The sequence below is a fragment of the Lissotriton helveticus genome, chromosome 2_1, assembly GCF_964261635.1.
Source record: "Lissotriton helveticus chromosome 2_1, aLisHel1.1, whole genome shotgun sequence".
In the NCBI taxonomy this organism is placed as follows: domain Eukaryota; kingdom Metazoa; phylum Chordata; class Amphibia; order Caudata; family Salamandridae; genus Lissotriton; species Lissotriton helveticus.
Genome location: NC_136059.1, coordinates 1937922520 through 1937941738, shown reverse-complemented (window position 1 = coordinate 1937941738; position 19219 = coordinate 1937922520). Strand labels below are relative to the sequence as shown.

General features: G+C 44.5%; 1 protein-coding gene across 1 annotated transcript in view; it reads right to left on the bottom strand.

Annotated features, from left to right (window-relative positions):
• Window positions 1–19219, bottom strand: part of RNF150 (ring finger protein 150) — a 421265-nt gene that overhangs the window by 105645 nt on the left and 296401 nt on the right. The window lies entirely within an intron of this gene.

Genomic DNA, 19219 nt, shown 5'->3' with positions numbered 1-19219 from the left:
GTAAGCATATGGAAATGCTCTGACAGAATATACAGGTTGAGGGGGCGCAGGTCCAGAATGGGCCTTAGGGAGCCGTCTTTCTTTGGAATAAGGAAGTACAGTGAATAGACTCCTGTGCCTTCCTCCTCCACTGGCACGAGCTCGATTGCGCCTTTTTGCAGCATCACCACTACTTCCTGCTGCAATAAGTGCAAGTGCTCTGCGGACATAGGACGTTGCCTTGGTGGAATGTTGGGTGGAGTGGATGTCAACTCTAGACAATAACCGTACTGGATAAGTTGTCTTACCCACCTGTCTGTGGTGATGTTTGTCCAGACTGGCAGGAACTGCTGGAGTCTCCCCCCGACAGGTGTTGAATGATCGGGGGGCAGTGACAGGGAGTCACTGTTTGTTTGCGGCAGAGGAACGGGAGTTGTTGTTTCCTCTGCCTCGTCCCCTGGTGCTGTTTCCTCGATAACCCCCTCTATTTTGCTTGGGGTACGAGGACTGTGCGCCGCCCTTAGTGAATTGTGACTGTTGACCCATCTGTCCCCGGTTAACACCGCGTGCACCTGAGCGACGAAAAGTGTTCCCCCTGAACTGTTGTGACTGAAGGGCCCCCATAGACTTAGCCGTCTCGTTGTCCTTCTTAATCTTTTCGAGGGTGGTGTCAACATCAGGACCAAACAGTCTATCAGGATTGACGGGCTGGTTGAGTATGGTTGTTTGAATGTCTGGTTTAAACCCTGATATGCGTAGCCACGCTTGTCGTCTTAGCATGACGCTAGTGTTAATAGCCCTAGCTGCTGTGTCTGCGGCATCAAGTGTGCACTTTATTGCTGCGTTGGAGATGAGTTTTCCCTCCTCTATGAGCAGTTTGGTACCCTCCTGAAACTGCGTAGGTAGGTGTTGCAAAAGTTGCTCTAGGGTGTCGTAATGCGCCCTATCATAACGTGCCAATAGCGCCTGTGTGTTTGCTATACGCCAGAAATTGGCAGCCTGCGCAGCCACTCTCTTGCCCCCTGCCTCAAGCACTTTTGACTCCTTGTCCGGGGGAGGAGCTTCACCCGTCGTCTGGGAGTTCGCCCGTTTGCGGGCATTCGCGACCACAAGAGAGTCAAGAGGCAACTGTCCCCGAATATATGCTGGGTCTGCAGGTGCCGGCCTGTATTTCTTCTCGATGCGTGGGTTGACCACTCTCGCTCTGGTTGGCTCCTAAAAGATCTCCGCAGCATGTTTAAGGGCACCTTTGAGCATAGGAAGTGTCTTAACTGTCTTTTCAGAGACAGAAAAAGTGTCAAACAAAAAATCTTCCTCCACTGGGTCAGCATGCATGTCCACGTCATGATTAGCAGCTGCCCGCTCAATTAGTGCATGAAAACCTGCAGAATCCTCTGTTGGGGATGCACGAGCACTGAAAAGCTGTGGGTCCTGCCGCACTTGTTGGCTTCCCTGGTCACCAGTGTCATCATAGGAATCCTGTTGTGCATCAGGGTCATTGATGGGGAAATTGTACTGGTCATCTTGACCCCCCTCCACTCCCCCTGATTGGTCGGGGGAAGGTGTTGGACTCCTCCTAGGCGGAGGCTGGATAGGTTCAACCAGGGCAGGAATGTCCTGTGCAGGCCTTTTCTTCTTCAGTGGAATAACGTAGGAGTCCACTGGCTGGGAAGTAATTTTCCTCTTATAAAGGGTCAATATGCCTGTGTCCGCGTCAATATAACGCTCAGAGTCTCCCTCTGAGTCGTGTTGCTGAGCCAATTTTCCCCCAGACGTTGAAAATTCCGATGTCTTTGGCACCGACTTTGGTGCAAAGGCTTTTGGTGCCTCTTTTGGTGGCAGAATGTATAGAAGCTTGGCAGCAGGCTTTGCAGGCATGTCTAGCGACTTCTGATGCGACGGCGCGGAAGCCGACGTTGCAGTAGCCTTCTCACGAATCCGTTGCAGTGAACTAGCGATTTGTGATGCGCCACTCGCCGAGGCACCAGGCGCCGACAAGGAGGCCGCCAACGGGCCGTCGCCCCCGACGTTCTGTGGCTCTTTTGGAGGCTTAGAAGTCGATGCCGCAGCTTTAGACACGGAGTCCTTGGACCTATGAGTCGAGCCTCCGCTCTTGGATCCGAGGGATTTTGTAGACTCCGCCTCGACCACGCGTCCGTCTAACGGTGCCCCTGTCGGCACCGAATGTTTGTCGACGACTTTTGTGGACTTCGCCTGCGCCGCCCCGGTCGACCCTTGACGGACGACCTTCTTTGAGGACGCATCCCCCGCCGATGACTTCGGCACTGTCGAGTCGACAGTCGTCTTCGACTTCGGTGGCCCGGAGGTCGACGGAGCCGATGAGGTAGCAGGCTTTGATGGTTTAGATGGAACGTCCGCCATCTTAGTTGCGCGCGAATCCGTTAGTTTCGGTTTCGATTTGGCGTCGGCCATTTTAGGCGCAGTCGATTCCGATGGTTTCAGTTTCGGTTTCGATACGTGCTGCGTAGCACCCGCAGGTATGTCCGTGGCCGGGCCTGAAGGCGGGGCCGTGGCTTGCGGTGCAGGGTCTTGGGTAAGGCCGAGTGGCGATCCCGTGACCTGAGCCTGATCTGTGTAACTGTCGGGGCATAGCTCATCCCCTGAGCTATCTTCCGCGGCCCCATAAACTTCATCGTCGTCCCCTACCTCGGCGACGTATTCTAGGTTTTGGCCTATGTCCCCGTCATCTTCTTCGGGATCGGCCTCGACCTCCGCCGCCGGTGGTGAAATTTGAAAATGATGGCTCAGGCCCTCTTCTTCTGGGTCGTCGAAGATGTTATCGGGTGCCGGGGCCGCCCGCCGGGCCTCGAGGCGCACCGCGCGCCGAAGCTTGAGCGTTTTCTTCGACCTGAACTTGGAGCAGGCCATGCAGTTCTCCTCGTTATGGTCAGGCGAGAGGCATTTATTGCAGACCGGGTGCACGTCGATATGTGGGTATTTGGACCCACAGACGGGGCAGTATTTAAACGGGCTCCGGTCCATGTTGAAAAAGTCGTGGTCTTGCTGCGATGAGAAGGCCTCGATGTCCGAAGAGTAACTCGACTCCGCAGATTCCGACTCGAAGAGACGGGAGAAACTCGAGACCGTACGCAAACAATACCGACGTAGGTAACGAAGGCCTTTTGGCCGTAAAGAAGTAAGTTTTCTCGGTTCCGACAGAGAGACGTCGAGACCGCATCCGAACCCAATGGCGGAAAAAAACAAATCTGGGGATGGAGCCGATGCCCATGCGCACTGTAGTCCAGGGGAGGAGCCACCTATCTCAGGATACTTCGAAGACTCCTCCAGGACAACAATGTGCGATCATCCGGACCCAACACTAGGCGGCGATCTATGCAAAAGATATGAATTTAGCAGCCCACATGCCTCGAACATGTTATTACACTGTGCACTAGCCCATATAAATGTATTTTGTTACAAGGGACCTCACAAAATATAGTAGTAGGTAAAGGTTTTTGTGTTGCGTATACGTTGTGGGAAAGCTTATGCACAATACAGTAGGCTTGAACTGGTTATGGGGACAAATTAATGATGAAGACAATAGGCTTGACCGGAACTTAGAGAAAGTATACATCAGATGCCATAGGTCCATTCTCTTTATTATGAAAAATTAAACCCAAGGGCCTAGGGACGAACATTTTATTCTGAAAGGCATATGTTAATGGCACTAGGCTTTTAAGGGTGCATTGTTGAAGCTGGAGACAAGCATTTTGAAGCTGGAGACAAGCATTTTGTTAAAGGAAAAATCACTGATTGAAAGGCGGTAGAACATTTGCACCATGATAATTTTTATTAGGTCTTATTGGAAGGGTCTGTACTCTGTATACTGTTTTGCCATGAACGCTTTGGCAGCTACAGCACAGGTGGGGTTTGTTTATGGGCCTCTGTAAAGTAATAGTAGCTTCAGCAAAGTGAATGAGAAAGATACATTTCAAAAATATGAAAAATGGACAGAGGTGATAAAATAGGAAAGCAAGTGAGAGCAAGGAAGAAAGAAAGATAAGTAGATAAAAAATGAGAGAAGGAAGTTTAAGAGGAAAGGTGAAAGAAAGGTAGGAAGAGTGATAAGAGGTAAGGATAAATGGATGGATCGAAAGTGAACGCATAGATAAATAGGTAGATGGTTGAAAAAATAAAAGGATGGCAGCTTGCATGGAAAGGTGAGTGTGGAAAGATGAATAGGCAAAAGGATCAATGATAGATTAATTAATTGCTAAATGGCTAAGTCAAAAGGATGGACAGATGTTTGCCTGGATGCATGCATAGATGATGGGTGTGTGAACTGATGGTTTGATGGGATGGCACAGAGTTTGATGGAATGTGAACAATTGAATGATGTTTGACATAATTAATAGATGACAGCATAGAAATGTGAAAGAGTGGCTATTAGTAGTTCAGTGAAAGGAGGAACAGACAGATGCTTGGATTGCAGAGTCAAGGGAGGTCTTCTAGGTAGAGTCAGGCTCATTTGATTCTCTTGTATGGGCCATCAGTGCTTTGGTCCAAAGTGGGGGGTATTTTCATTTTCTGGCAATTTCCTTGTGCCAACTATAGCCTAGAGACCGGTTTGGTTAATTATGAAAATTTAAGTCACATGCCAAAGATCATAGGTTTTTAAGAGTTGGTTTATGCTACAGTGTGTATACACATTGCCCAATACCATAAAGACGGCAGCTCAGAGCTAGGTTTAATTTTTTACTTTAATTTTTTTTTGCAAGTAAATGTTTGCCATGTTTTGTCAACATAAAAAAATAAAATGGACGGAGTTTTGAAACTTTGCAAACACTTACCCCCAGTCACAGATCTGGGTTTGATCCATCAATATTTTGTTTGCACCGTCACCCCAGTTTGAACCCAGACTTATACAAGTCGGTCTTGACTCTGCTCCCCATGGAAACAGTCCAGTCTGAACTGCCAAGGCAGGTCCTCCCTGGACTGGAAAAAAGCATCCTGGGACAAGTTTCAGGGTATCACCCACTCATCAGTCAGGCTAGCCTAAATCCAGTGGTGCAGCGAGCAAGGGACAAGCGTCTGGGCCACTTAGTGCATACATAGAAACTACACAAAATAAAATGATGGACGGAGTGTTGAAACTTTTCAAACACTCACCCCAGTCACAGATCTGGGTTTAATCCATCGTCATTTTGCTCGCCACATCACCCCAGTTTGGACCAGCCATATGCAAATCAGTCTTGACCATGCTCACAATGGGAACAGTCCAGCCCGAACTGCCAAGCCAGGTCCTCTGTGGACCAGAAATAAGCATCCTGTGACCGGTTTCGAGGTATCACCCCTCATCAGCCAGGCTAGCCAGAATCCAGTGGCGCAGCGAGGAAAGGATCCATGCCTGGGCATACCCATAGCCACTTAGGGCAAACATAGCAATATCACAACATGGTTTGTCACCATTTTTTATTTATCTGCATTTACAGATTTAATTTGTACTGAATTTGTATGTGTTTTATTTAAGATGGGGGAGTAGGTGAATGCAAGAATGAGTCAGTGGCTGAATAGATTATTGAGTGTTAGGATGAATGAAAGAAAGGGTGCCTCTCAGTTAAAAGGCAGATCTATTGGCATTGCAAGCTGCTTATATTACATATTAATTTATTCGTTTTTTGCAAACTAAGCAGAATGCCGGCTGATGTCTGGAAAATCGATGTTTCTGCTCATAGAGGATTTTGCTGGGATTCCCTTTTTATCATTAGTTAAACATTTTGAAACCTTTGGAAAGCTTATGGCGTTTGTACAAGAAGTTTAGTACGTTTTCAGAACAAAAATAGTGCAACTCTGCACACCAACCGGTATTATCTGTGTCAGATGGTAATACAAATCTATGCCACACTGAAAAACCTTGATCAAAATATTATATTGTGCCTAACTGTGCTAGTTTTAGAAAGAAGGGAGTAGATATAGTTAAAGCGAGGGTCAAATACATTCACACTACCAGCTTGTGGTAGCTGGAAAAGATCAACAAAGGAACTTTTATGTCTCCATCCACTTGTGATTCTAAATACATGACTATGTTTCGCTTAAGTGGTTCGCCTCAGGTAGAAAATACTGAAAATATGGTCTTTGTTAACCTAAGTATGCAAAAACAAGTCCAATGTAAAGACATGTTGTTTAAACTTTCATTTTGCAGCTGCACTTAATGCGTGTTTCTCAGCTTAACCATTCCAGGTTTTATAGGGTCATTATTGTTACTGCTAACAAGTGGGTATTCACAAAGCAGTCATTTAGACAAACAAAGCAACCACTTTTACACACCTGGTTCTTAGTATAGAAAGAGATGCAAGTTATACGTTTATTACTGAAGAATGTCATTTTGAAGACGCCTGAGCACGGTTTAAGACTGACTCACGCCTGCAGAAATACCAAAACAGATACAACTATCCCTCTCTCAAAGGAACACATTTGATACCCTTCCAAAGTGTTAGTTTGATTAAACAAGCATTGACAATAAGTCTGGTGTTGGCTGATGACCTTTTGGCGTTGCCAGTGCTTAGTGTTTCAGAATTTTTTATGAAGGCACGCAGTGTCTGAAAACAGTTATTGTCTAAAAGTCAAAATGTAAGTTTACTTTTATGTAAAAGCACACACTGTACCAACTGTCCCTGGCACCGAAGGGGACTACTTACTGTGAGTATGTGCACGTTATCCAAGAGCAGAATGTCAACCCTCACAGTGAGGTAAGCCAATGGTCAAAGGGGGCTGATACTGTTCCCATGCTGCGGTGGGTGGAAGCAAAACATGAAGGATTCTAAAGCAGCCCAATGAATGAAGATGGCTGACTGATTGTCCTTGTAAGTAAACATATATATACACATCATTCACTTAAAAACCAAAGGTTACAAGGATGTTATAGTTAGGAAATAGATTTTTTTAAATCTTTGAAATTCACTGAAAAAGCCAGAGGCTACAGGGATGTTCTAGTTAGACTCAGATTTCAATCATTCAAAACCAGTGAAATCCTTCAGTTATGGTTACCTGAGCTAACTATAAAGTTATAGTTAATGAGGTAATAAGCAGTGCATTGCAAGGGTGCAAGTACACTCGCAATGCACTGCTTATTATCTCATATATTACATCGCTCATGCCATGGTGGATGACATCACTGATGACATCATAAAGCAAGTGTGTTTTAAGTGTTTATGGGTGTTAAACATATATACTAATCTACTGCATAAGTACAATTAGTATAGTAGGTGCCATACTATTGAGTGATGCTACTTCTAACATAAATCATTAGAGAGGCTGTGTAATTGTATGTATCCTTATGTGTATAGGTGTTTGAGAGACTGTCTGGATGTATACACAGGTGTGTGAGTTGCTGTGTGAGTCGCTGTATTGGTGAGTGAGTGGGTGTGTCAGTGGCTGTATGGGTGAGTGAGTGGCCGTGTGAGTGGTTCTATAGGTGTGTAGGTGGGTAAGTGGGTGCATAGTGACTGTATGGGTGAGTGATTGGGTGTCTGAATGGCTGCATGAGTGAGCAACTGTGTAAGTTGCTGTTTGAGTGAGTGTTTGCTTAAGTGAGTTGGTGTGTGAGTGGCTGTATTCGAGAACAAGTGTGTGAATGGCTCTATGGGTGAGTGAGTGGATGTGTGAGTGCTTGTACGGATGTTTGAATGGATATGCAAGTGGGTGTGTCAGTGAGTGTGTGAGTGCTTATATGGGTGAGTGAGTGTCTGAGTTCAAAGGCTGTGTGAGTGAGTGAATGTGTAAGTGATTGTGTATGTAAATAAGTGGATGTTTATGTTGCTGTATGGGTGAGTATGTGGCTATGTAACTGTACAGGTGAATGACTGGTTGTATTGGTGAGTGAATGGTTATAGGAGTAGCTGTACAAGTGACTGGGTGTGTGAGTGACTATGGAGGACTGAATGGGTGTATGAGTACTGGTATGGGTCTGCGAATGGGTGTGCGAGTGGTTGTAAGAATGGGCGTAATAGAGGTTGTACGGGAGTTTGAGTGGGTGTGCGAGTGGTTTTGTGGAAGATGTAATCAGTGACATAATTGACCATGTCATGAGTGATGCAATATGTGAGGTCATAAGCAGTGCATTGCAGGGGTGTACGTTCTAGGTAGCTCAGGTAACTATAACTAGTTAAAATCCAAAGAAAAATGTCCCACAGCGGATCAACTAGCAAGCACCTCAGATTTCCGAAGTCCCATAAAAGTTTTACTTGTAATTGTGCTGTAAACCTCCAGGACCTGCTGTGATTGGGTCCCACTGGAATCCCAGATGTAAAATGTCAAGAGTAAATGGAGGCAGCACCAAGTTTGAAGTGAATCAATGGAGCCAAATGTTTATTCTAAAAATATATTTTCTTTTTATTTTCTTATTTCTCAAGGTGCACAAGACAGCCAACGCGTTTCGCTCCAGCAGGAGCTTCGTCAGGGATTAATAGCCTAGGTGGAGGGTATAGAATAGACGTTTGCGCAGTCCTTAATAAGCTGCCAAACCGCGAGCTGCAAGAAAGTAATCAGCAAAAAACGGCCCAAAGCGGAATCACTCGAACCTGTAACTAGTTAATTGCTATGGTTTTGTACATGTGAAATCTGAGCCTAACTGGTACGTCCCTGTAACCTTTGTTTTTTTCAGTCAGTTAGTAACGATTTTTTAATGTTATTTACAAACAATAAAATCCCTGTAACCTTTGGTTTTTTTTGTGAATTTCTAAGTTTTTTAAAATTGTATTTGCCTTAACCTGTAACCTTTTAGAGTGAGTGTGTGAGTGCATGAGTGTTTCAGAGTTAGTGTGTGAGTTTCAGAGTGTGTGTGCGTGTGTGTCTCTGTCTGTCTGTCTCTCAATGAGTGGGTGTGTGAGTGGGTCTGGGAGTGGCTGCATAAGTATCTCACTGGGTGTGTGAGTGGGTGCTTGAGTGTCTGAGTCGGTCTGTGAGTGGGTGGGTGGGTGGGTGAGTGCCTTCTATTTGGCCAGGCTCTGTTTTGACTTTTCTGCCCTCCGTTTTCCTTCTTCTGCTCATTTTTCAAACCCTCTGTTTTGACTTTCTGCTTTGTTTTGCCTTGGCTAGTTTTTTCTGCCCTCTGTTTTGGCTTTTCTGTTTGTTTTTCTCCCCTCCATCTTGCTTTTTCCGCTAGTTTTTCTGCCCTCTGTTGTGCCTTGTTCTGCAATGAAGGGGCCAGGCGGACCACCTCCCTGGGCCTATTTCGGCCCTGGGGACCCAATTCCCCGGGGCCCAGCCAAAAATCAATGGGGGAGAAGGGCTGATTTCAGTCACGGGGGAGCCTCAATGCCCCTGCGGTCCCAGCCGGCTCCCCAGGTCCTGCGGGAGCCGGCATTGCTCCTGCATGCAGGGAGCTGCCAGAAATACAGCTCCATGTGTGCAGGAGCAATCTTTCATCTGTATCCCTGCCTGCATCACAGCGGGCAGGGAAATAGACAAATATTCTGCTCCCAGCTAGCGGGAGCAGTTTGACTTTTCTGGCTAGCTGGGAGAGGAGTTCGCGTTTGCTCTCACTGTCACAGTTGATGCCAAGCAAAAGCAAACTGCTATCTACCGAGGATGGGCACCTCAGGTGATAGAAGGAATCAGCCCTGTGGGTGGTGTTCCCCCTTCTTCTGTTTCCACGGGCCGGCCCTGGGGGAGGAGGTGGGACTCAGGGCCGTATATGGACTGGGAGAGGGCGCCCGAGGGAAGATCCTTGGGGTACACCGCAGACAATGTCCTTAAGTGCGGAAGAGAAGGGAGGCAATCGGATGCTCTGTGTGCATCCTGAAAGGAAAGAGGGGATCCATTGGAGGGCGTTTTGCTTTATGCAGGTGGTCTGGAGTCTGTTGATGAGGGTGTGATGGGAGAAGGTGTCAAACGCAGCGAAGAGGTCAAGTGCCACCATTTCTCTGTAGTCGAGGACAGATTTGATGTCTGTGGTGGCGATCAGCGCGGTCTTGGGGGTGTGCTTGCGAGAGTCTAGTAGTTGGTTGAGTTCCAGGTATTCAGTGAGCTGTTGGTAGATGGCTTTCTTGAGTACTTTGGTCAGGAAGGGGAGCAGGGAGATCGACCTGTAGTTTTTGAGGTCAGTGTGATCAGACCACTACATTTTTCCATTCGTCTGGGAAGGTTGCTGTGCAGATGGAGGTGTTGAGGATGCTGGTGAGCTCCATGCTGATCCGGTTGGCTCGGAGGCTGAAGAGATGGTAGGGGCAGGAGCCAGTGGGTGCCCCGGAGTGGATGAACGACATGATGGCAGAAGTGGCCTGCACAGTGAGTGGAGACTAGTTGGCAATCGTTCGGCTGGTGTTTGCTGGTTGCTTGAGGTTGTCGAGGCTGGGAATGGTGGGGGAGGGGGGGGGACAGAAGTTGATGTAGATCGTGGCTGTTTTGCTGTGGAAGTAGTCCACGAGGGAGTGGCGGAGTTCTTGGGAAGTATGGATGGTGTTTTCTGTGGCTGGAAGGCTGGAAAATTCCTTGACATTCTTGAACAGTTCCTTCATGTTGTTGGCCGTGGTGTCTATGGAAACGGTGATGGCTGCTCTCTTGGCTTCCTTGATGTGCTGGTGGTAGTTGCGGAGGGCTGTTTTGTGGGCAGCTCTGTAAGAGGGGTCCTTAGAAGCTCACCATCGCTTCTCGAGTCAGTAGCAGTGGAGCTTGGTGGTTCTGAGCTCTGGGATATACCAGCTAACTTGTTTTGAGGCTTTGTTGGATTTCACCGGTTTCAGTGGGGCGACTGCATCGGCACATTTGGTGATCCAGATAGTGAACTTCTGGGCAGCGTGGTTGAGATCTGCTGAGGTTTCGGGTTGCGAGGTGCTAAGGGATTGGGTCCATTGAGCCTTGGTAACTTTCCCCCAGCTGCAGTGGGTGGCCCTGTAGTGTTTGGTGGTTGTGTGTGGAGCTCTGCCGGAGATGGCAAAGTGGACAATGACTTGGAAGGTCCAGGCGAGCTCTGTGGTGTGGCTGAATTTGAGTCTGTCACTGGAGGTAAAGATGGCGTTGAGTGAATGTGTCTGGCTTTGTGCGTGGGTTTGGTGATTAGCTTGGTGAGACTGATGTTGAGGTTTCTAGGTGGAAGGCAGTGTTGATGTCATCGATGTTGAAATTGAGATAGCCGAACAAGACGTAGTGCTGGGAGTCAATGGCCATGGGGGTGTCAAAGAGGTTGGAGATAGCACTCCATCACGCTGCAGAAGGCTGGTCAGGTTTGCTGGCGGTCTGTAAGCGAGGGTGTCTCATATCGTGGTCATGGAATCCATTTGTAGTCAGTAGTTGAGGTGCTCCATGAGGGGTGTGGGTCTGTCGTTGGTGATAGTGCATCAGATGGTTTCCTTGAAGATTATGGCAATGCCTACACCGTGTGCTAGCGTAGTCTCTGTGTATCATCTTGTAGCCGCTGGGTGTGGCGTGGCGATGTTTAGGTTTGCAGTGGGGTTGAGCCATGTTTTGGTGATGAAGGCCACGCCCGGGAAAAGGGTGGTGATGGTGTCCCACAGCAGCCTCCATAAGTAGTCCTAGGAGTGGGAGGAGCTGAGCGGGAGACGGATGATCGGGCGAAACGACGGGAGCAGGAAAACGGCAGTGAACAACAACGGCGCAGTTGGACCTAGCAAACCAAATACCAGCACAAAGTAAATAAAATTACAGAATACATGGGAAAAGCTAATCCAAAGATGACCCAAAAAAACAAGCAAATTAATAGTGGGTAGACTGCAGGCTGTGGAGGAGGCTGTGGAACTGGGAAGCAGAGTCCCGGTCTCGTGGAGCCAGGCAGGGGACCGGCGCCGAGACCGGAAGTCAATGGTCTACTCTGTCACTCAATTAAATTAAACTCATCTTTGCATTCATGCTTCCATTTATCCATCCAGTGACTCATTCTTGCATTCGCCCTCTGATACAACTGCGAAAAAACACAAACAAACTCAACAACATATGCAAAATAAATTAAAAATAGTACAGGTAGAAAAAAAGGAAATATGCTGCTAGCTAAACAGCAGGCATATGCTTGCACTAACTAAACTAACATAGCAGCAGGTGTCCGTATTGCAAAGGTATTGTAAATAGTCTAACATTATTTTAAAGTTCAAGCATGGCCGTAACATTTAGAACCAATGTCTTGGACATCTTGGCATGGTGAAAACAAATTATACACTATGGATAACAGCATTTCACAATGATCTCTTGGTTTAGAGGAAGTGGTTGCTTGGGATGTGGCACACTGTAAATGAAATTAGTGCAAAGCAAGTGACCTTTTAACACTGCCTGGAGAGCTGTAGGTATCCTCTTAAAAACATTAAAATAAAAAGAGCAGAAGCAAAGTAATGAAAGGGGAACTATAAAATGGGGAAATTCAAAGGAAATGTGGTCATTCACAGAGCAAAGGACTGATGTGGACTGAATCATTACCCCATGCAGTGCACTGTTATGGACTTTGGCAGACCAATGGGAGAACAGAGATCATCCAAAACCCATCTGTTTATCTATCTCTATACATATATTATATTTATTAATTATTACAGTACAAGTCTTCTCACTCTAGGGGTTGTCAAAGGCAATATCAAACAACAAAATCATAATTTCTTACAAAGGGAATCTGTGACATTTCATGTTACAAAATGCAGATCTGTAGAATTTAATACAGCTAAAAAACAATTTGCCCTGAAATGCCTATTGATTTTAACATACACTTTTTCCTACCAATATGTGGAGCCTAATGCGTTTAGCATAACCTTTCAAGATAAACAGATTAGACCTACAGCAACAGAAACATTGCTTCCTAGTGAACCAATCAGGCATGTCACCATAAAAAGTTAAACAAATGATAAAATCTTTACATACTGCTCCGAACCTCAGAGTATAAAGGTTCAAACTTAAAACCGTCATACAAAGATTAACCCCTTGAACGCTCATGACGAGCTCAGCTCGTCATGAGCCGTGGAACGCTCACACGTGGGGATAATTCCCCTGCTGTGCTGAACGTTCCACGAAAACAGGTGTGGCCTTGACGAGCTCAGCTCGTCATGAGCACACGAGCACTGTGCCTCATGACGAGCTGAGCTCGTCATGCGCATGGGGGCGCTGTACGCGCCCCCCTCCTCCCCCCAGCACAGCGGGGGAATCATCCCCGCATGCAAGGGGTTAAAATATAGCTTTAGGTAAAGTGTGGCAGCAATTCATGTAGCAGGGGTTCTAGCAACCTCTTTGATTTTATGATCAGCTCTTGATAGAAATTTGGTGAGTGGGCTGGTAAGAATTGTGTCCATAGGATTAAAACCTGAAATGACATTCTGTCTGCAGGAGCAAATGCCTGGGTGGTTATAGGGCACTCTTAAAAGGGCTCTTCTTTCACTTAAAAGTTTAGGACAAATTTAGAGTACCTGGTCAAGGTCCTCTGGAGATGACCTACATAGTCGACAGGAGTTTGAGTCGTCATTCCGAAGTCAAGGCAAAGTGTGCAAAAGAGTAGGTAGATGACTTTAGATACATCCACCATTCAGCCTCTAAATGATACTGGGGTTTAATAATTTTATCGGCATTTCATTACATCCGAACAAGATCTGCTTGATAGAATCGCCTTGTCCTCTGTGGTCAAGATTTCCTTCATTAAGCAGCTAATAGATTTTTTGAAGCCACTATAAGACACTGTTTGCTCCCAAAGTGATTGTGAACCCAGGGCGTAAATGGCAGGGTCTAAATAGATAGCGGGGTTGGGTTTTTCTATTTTCCGTTGTTTCTGCTTACCCTTTCCATACCATGTACGAGCACTTGACTGATTTTACCTTGAACACTGAACCTACGTCTATAATGGACTTTACTTGATTGCAAGTCTTGATTTTAAAGGTTCACAGCTAAAATGTACATGGGGATGTTTGTATGCCTTTCCTATCTGATAGTGTTACCGAGGTGTCTTGGCTTTTTGATATTCTGTCCACAGAGCTTTAGTTAACCTCATGCGTGCGGCGGTTTTTCCCGCTGCACGCTGAAGTTTTAAAAACCCCGCGGCTCATGACGAGCTGAGCTCGTCATGACCGCACGGCAGGTAAAACTCATGACGAGCTGAGCTCGTCATCAGCCTCGAAGGGGTTAAAGGATTATATATTGCGGTCTTCAGTTTCATATTTTGATTTAAGCCCCCTTCCTGATAATTGTTTGTTTTACCAGTCCAATCTCCAGCAGGATCGCAGCACGAGAGACGTTGTGACTCCTGCTTATGTGGACGGAAGGAACCTTTATGATCAAACAGAACACCAAGGTATTGTACTCTTTTACACATTCCAGGGCTTGCCCTGTAAGACCCAGTTTTGCTTGTTCTGTATTCTACTTCCGATTGCCATTGCCTTGTTTTTTTCTGGTTAATTATCACACAAATGGTTGAGGCATAGCTGAATCGTTTATCAATAAAATTCTGAAGACTGATTTTGTTTGGCTAAGCAGTAATACATCATCAGCGTACAGCAGATTGGAAATGTGTAACCTTCCTAATTTCGGCGCATGAGAGTTTACAGCGCCCAATGCTGCCAGGCATATGTTTAACAGTACGGTGCCAAAACACACCCTTGTTTTAGACCCTGTTGGGTGTAGATTTTCCTACACAAAGAGGTACTACCTCCTATCTTTACTCTAACACAGGTGTCAGAATAGAACAGCTATATTGCTTTTAGTAGACGAGGCCGAATGTAACAGCATACCAATTTAGCCCAGAGGAGATTCTGTTGAACGCAGTCGAATGCTGGCTTAAAATCTACAAAGCTTAGATAAAACGGTTGGTTATTTGTTGTCATTTTGTCTGATGTAATAGACAGAGCCAGGATGTTCGTTGTAGTGCTTGTTCCGCGTATAAAACCTGCTTGGTTTAAGTGGTATAATTTGACTGTCCTCAGCCGGTTTCTTTAACTCTTTTGATAATATTCCTGAGAAGTATTTGGCTTTATTACAGAGGAGGGTGATAAGGCGATAGTTTTCTGGTGCTGCCAGTCCTCAACTTTAAAGCTCGGGTTAAATATTGAGGCCCTCCAAGAGACTGTATTGTTTTAGGTCTGCAAAACCAAAGACATATTGGCTGCTCAAAACGTAGGCTTAACTTTATACATCACCTGTGGAATGCTATTGGGCCCTAAAGCACCATCTCGTCAGCCTCCTTTATCTCCTGAAATATTTGCTCATGAAAAAAATTGCCAGGTATTCGATATTGGTTATTGTTTTTCCTTCATCGTGAAGTGGGGCGCTGGCTAATTTAGAGCCAGAATTTAGTGGGTCGGTCTCATTCCCTTTGAGCCTGTGATGCAGTAGAAAGGCCTTCAATATAAATGACTTTTTTTAAAGTGATTTTGCTTCAAAGATGCTTTGCTATTCCCATTTTTATAGGAAATATTCTCTGCTTTAGGGTTGAGTTTCAGTGTGTTTGTCTCATAGGGTCCTAGAGCTATGGCAGCAGCCACACTTTCCATGAGTTTCCAGGAGTTATTGGCGAAAACCTTCATTATTAACCATTTGATTTAAGTGTATAGCTAAATAGTGTGCCCCACTTGTTTCGGGAATGTTGGATTTGTTTTTATTTTGGGGTCGCTATTCAAGACATTCCTAGAAATCTTTGGAGTTCATTTTCCCACTAAGGAATAGATTATAGGCCTAAAAAGCCTGCTCTGTCCTTCTGTAATCTGTGAGATTTAATCCAACAAAATACTTTTCTGTAGGTTTTAACACAGAGTAATAACAATCTACCCATAACTGCCTATTGACTTGAAGTATTGCTTTTCAAATCAATATGTCAAGCCTCCTGCCTTTATGGCACCTTTTCATAATACACAACCAGGCTTTTGGCCTTTATCATTGGCTTGTCACCATAACCAACTCAAGCCCATTGTACTAAGTGTAGGTTTTCCACAAGTCAACCAATGTTTACAAAATGAAAGTCAGCAAAGTAATATATATCTCTTTTACGAACGCCGATGTTTCATTGCAAGCAGACCAGATCTCTGGCATCAGACAATGTTTCCAGTTTGCCAAAAAAGGCATATCGCTTGTTACCATAGCCAACTCAGGCCTACAGTTTTGACAGCAAGCACATAAGGCAACCATTCTACGTACAGTCACAAAATTAGCGATGTATGCAAAATGACAGTTGACTAATCAAAAAAAACTATCGCTCATAAAACGGCCTAACAAAGATTCTCACAGAGTCACAGAACAAATCTTCTATATCCAGGGTTTGTCACACCGGTTCACCAACACCAAAACAACTTTCAAATAGTAGGATAATGATGAGATTTCATATAACAAAATACCTATATCTGTAGGATTTCATATAGAGCAATAAAAACCAACAATTTAAATTCCTATCAACTTTAAAATATTCTTTTCACAAAAACGATATCAGCCATATGCCTTTACCATATTTCATAACAAACAGATCAGCCCTTCAACCATAATACTGGCTTGTTACCGTAACCAACTCAGTCCTGCAGCATTGAGTATAAACTTTGCCACACGCCAAAAAGTGCAATACCAGCATTCTTCTTAGTGGAAGCACAAATTCTGCCAATCAAATCCTGTACCCAGGGAATCCAACATGTAGATGGAGCTCATTTTTGCTGATAACATAAGATCATACAGAAATTGTGTTGTGAAGCCGGACCTAAAAATCTATGCAGATTTGTGTAGCCCTAGGCTCTCAAAACAAAACTGCACTCTGAGGTCTAAAGTTAATGACTGCCCTCCTCTCATCTGTGCTGCTGCCAGAGAAAAACAAACACTGTAAATGATCTGGTTATCTAAAACACTAATAGCATTACAATGTCATGCCTGCGCTCTTGAAAGTTCAAACTCAGACAGCCATACTGCTGCTGGTAGAGGCAGCTGGATAAATACACCAAAAAAAGTATCACAGCTGGGTGGAGTGCAAGCACTGTTTTGTGAAAGAACACAATCTCTGCCCATCAAAATATAATATTAAGACGATGAAAGGAGTTTCAATTCAGGGGCAACACGCTGGTAGCCCATACTTCTCAGGACTTTATAGTGCTTAAAGGCAACACATTTCTAGGAAATTAAACCTAGGAAACTTTCATGGTAGAAAACTACATTTTGGTTTTATAAAATAGCCTTCTGTAATTTGTAACAAGCTATACTTTGAATGCCAGCTGCTGCTTTGGGCATTTTTATACACATACTTTTATGTGTCACAATAATAATGTGCGATACTTCAATCATCTAACTGAGGTGAAGGAGGCATTAAGTGGTTCCCTCGTAATAGAAGGAGTATTTTTAATCTTACACACTTCCGTAAATCCAGTTTTAATTTCAGAAGTGGAAGCCTGGTAAGGAATGGGAGATGAAGTAGGGTGTCTTTTCCGGGAAAGAGGGAGCTCACGCCACACCATCCAGAGTGCGGCAATATTCCCTGAGTTTTGTTAGAAGTCGCTTATTTGTTTGCAATCGGTTTTATCTATAAAAATAAATGCTACCAGACATTTTACTAAAACAGCCTTCGATATTCAACACGGCCATTTCACTAGCCTTCTAACAATCGTGACTAATGTCTTTAGGTTCTTAGGTTAAACTGTAGCAAAACATGCTTTATTTTCAGCAATGTAATCTGTTCACATTGCTAATTTATACACTGTCATTTATTTTCTCTCCAATGTGCTTTTCATGACATTTTAACTGTGTTAATTGCTCAAATAGGTGATTTAAGGCGCATTTACAATTGCATATGGGCACAATTAATTTAATATGCTACCATTATGTTAGTTCAGGCTTTGTTTAATTCAAGAAATGTACGTTTTTATAAAAGTAAATTAGTGATACAGGATATAATTTACTACAGAGTTATTTACAATCCAATTACTACTACTATTTTTTCGCTCATGATGTTAAGATATGGATCTGATCAAATACGCTTTGGGAGAGAGAATGTGCTTAACTCAATCAGCTGTATTATTTGATTCTTTGTTAATATAAGTGTTAAAGGCCCCTGGTTGGTGCATTCTATAGCCATCGTGAAAACAACAGTATCCCACACATAAGTTAAGGCTTGATATGAAGTGTAAGAATTTCTTTGCATAAGGGTCCATTTTCAACAAATGGCCTGTACAAGCGAAGGACCAATTTAAATACAGGTCTGATCAAGGAACATGACAGATGTTTCATGGATTCATTTAAATTCAAAATCATTCAAAAGATTGTGTTTGGAAGGAGGCATCTGTGTATGTTACTGACAAGCTAGGCAATGGAGCCAACATCACAAAGTACTGTTGACATGAAGTTTTTTTAAATCCCTCCACATATGATTCAGACATGGGGCACGATTGAAAGAAACTCAAAAAGTATGGAAAAAAAGCAGAGCTGCTAATACTGCATTATTTTCTGATATGGTTGCCATGTTTAAGTCAGGCAATACTGGCCTGCTCCTCCGTAATCACCTCTGATAGAGAAAATGAAGCATGGATAGTTTGAATGGAAGGCCTATCTCTTCCCACTGTACATTGTAGTACCACCTAGGGTAGCCAATGGTTCCTAGGTAAGAAGGGAGACACAGCAAGATTATGAAAAAGAAAAAAGCATAACAAATAGAAATAAATTTAAAAAAACAGTTGGCCATTAGAATCCTGACATTGCCACTTCATCCTTGTACTAAAAGAAGACCGAAAAACCGAATATCATGTACTGTTACGTTACGTTTTTTCGTTCTGCGCATCTCGGATTACCACAACTAAACTGTATACTGATATCTACGTAAATGGAATGATCCAGCCAATCCAAAAACCTTGGCAAACTTTGAATGAATATACAGCAATCTTTTCACCTCGTCTTCCAAACAACAGTGATGTCTGCCTAAGTCTGGCCGCAAACCAGTTCAAATCAACCCTTGTATTCCCAGTGCTGTCAGTTCAATGCCTATATCACTAGGAAACGTAAATGGACAGCATATGTCCAACATTTATCAAGCTTGGGGTGCGTGGCAAGCAGACACACTATTTTGAGTCATGTAAATAACCTTTAAACCTACAGAATGGTGGATGGGTGGCCAAGAAGCATAAGAAACACTTCTTTGTCACTGTTATGTAAAGTTTTCCAGACTGCCGACAACAAGATGCTGATTATCCAGAATTCTAGCTCTCATAAAAACCTACGCCCCTTTTACCCCATATATATACCCACTTGCCTGTTCCAATATTCTGTACGACGGTCTGGAATAGACACATGGGATTGGGCAGACAAAGTTGTCATCACGTTTGGGAACCTTCTTGAGTACATGTAGGAG